The following is a 2,390-nucleotide window of genomic DNA, read 5'->3' on the forward strand; positions in this document are numbered from 1 at the left end:
TAACGAAAATGAAAGACAGATGCTTAGAAATGCTGAAGAGGCACTCCTGGTTATCAAAGATGTCACACAGAAGATTGGAGAAAGTAGGTACATTTCAGTCTCCAACATCATACCAATGCTGGATGAACTTCAGTCACGTCTAAGCTTTCTGGCACTATCTAGGAACCAAGTAGCCAAGGACCTTGTTGAGAAATGCCAACATCACTTTGGAAACATCAACCAGAATTACTGGTTTACCATCAGCACGGTGTTGGACCCAAGATTTAAAAGCACTATCCTACAAAGCAACAAAGCAGAAGAAATCAAATCCTTGATCACAAAAGAAATGCACTTGTTTAGCGACCAAACATCAAGTACCAGGTTCAATACGGAAAATAATGCACGTACTGTTCTCAGATCATACATCACAGCGGTAGACTTACGACCTCTCAATCCTCTCGAATTCTGGCGAAGTAAAAACAAAGATGGATGGAGGATGTTTAGAGAACTAGCACTGGTCGCCCAGAAATACTTCAGTGTGGTCTCCACTGCTATTCCAGTAGAGCAGATGATGCAACAGGACAAATCGGAGATCATTTGTAACAGGAGAAAATGTTTAGAACTTGAAGACATCAGCATGATGCTGTTTCTGAATGGAAATCACAAAAAAATATGAGTAGTCTGTGAGTGTGGGAGTGTGTGTGTTTGCCCTGTGATGGACTGGCGACCTGTCTGGGGTGTTTCCTACCTTTCGTCCAGTGAATTGCACCCACTGCAAACCCTGAGTTGGATAAAGTGGTGCTAAAACAGACAATGAATAAATGAATGTATGCACTAATATATGCTCTATTTAATCTTTTTGGAACTCTGTTAGTTGCATTGTGTTGCTGTGAAATGTTTATACTGTATATATAAAATACTTTTAAACACAAGTTGTAAAATGTAATAAACAAAAATGGAAATTTATTGTGAGGGAAAAGTTAGGACACCATATGTCCTAATAGCTTCCTATAACCATCTACCAGTCTCTGACATCGACTAGGAGAAAGTTTTTCCCCACTCCTCCAAGCAGAATTTCTTCAGCTGTGTGAGGTTTGAGGGGTTTCTTGCATGCACAATGTACAATACATTTCCATTTTTGTTCATGACATTTTACAACTTGAGTTTTATTAAGTTTTTATTAAGTAATCTTTAACTTTTTTTTGGTTAGTTATATAAGCTCCATCTCTCAGTACTGTTCAAATGAAGCTCAAATGTTCATATGTTGATGACTGTACATGTGCAAAGTACCGCACATTCTGCCAAAACTTATTTATAGCTGATACATGCTGTTATTTAACATTTAACCTCATTGATTTACCTGTGCAGCTATTAAGACCTTTAAACAAAGTATGACTTTACTGGTTTCCCAATGTGTAGCATGTTCATGTGAACTGAAATCATGTCATGTGATTAGCAAGCATGAATACAGTCAAAGTTGGAAAAGACTATGCTAATTAGCTTAATGCTATGCTAAAATATGCAAAGTTTCGGCCTCAAGTTTGCTGAATTCTTTGTCTTTTTACATGTATTAGCATAATAAATCCTACATTTTAAATATTATTTTATGCCACACACTTCATGAACAATAGCTACCAAATAAATGAAATAAATGGCCCAATAAATCTCAATAAATGCATAATTTATTTGCTGGGTTTTATTATAAACAGAAATTTACAACACTGAAAAATATACAATTTAATGACCTTGTATAAATACTGTTATTTAAAATCGTATATATAGCCTTCAAAAACCAGGATTATCAAATATGTGACAATGCTTTGGTGCTACTCACAGTGCCTACACTATATAATACATCATTTATCATAATTATAAACAATGTTTACAACCCTTCGCCCAGTGAATCAGACCCACTGCGACCCTGAATAGGATAAAACGGTGGTAAAACAGACTACGAATGACTGACACACAACTATTGTACACCTATGTAATTACGGCTTTAGCCAGAAGAGGGGGCTGTAAGCTACAGCTGTTTTACGGTCCTCTGGTACTGATTTTCCTGGATTATTTGCTCGAATCTCAAAGTTTCTAAAGAATTTCTGGGCACGATGCAGTAACACACCCTGGACAGGACGACAGCACGTCGCTGGACCTCAGCCACCCCCCTCAGACACAGTCAATCGTGTGTGTATGTAGATGCCAGTCCGGATCCCAGAAAGTGTGCTAGCTTAATACGAATATAAAAAAATGACAATTATGGTATTTTAAGGAAAGACAGAGAGAAAGAAAAAACATTTTGATCATATTTTATATTTATATTAATATACTTATATTATTTTAATAATACACCTGAAAGCCAGTGTTTCCACTGTTCATCCTGTGCAGTTTGGAACACAAAAAATGATAAAACC

Source organism: Trichomycterus rosablanca, chromosome 10 (genome assembly GCF_030014385.1).
Source record: "Trichomycterus rosablanca isolate fTriRos1 chromosome 10, fTriRos1.hap1, whole genome shotgun sequence".
NCBI classification, from domain to species: domain Eukaryota; kingdom Metazoa; phylum Chordata; class Actinopteri; order Siluriformes; family Trichomycteridae; genus Trichomycterus; species Trichomycterus rosablanca.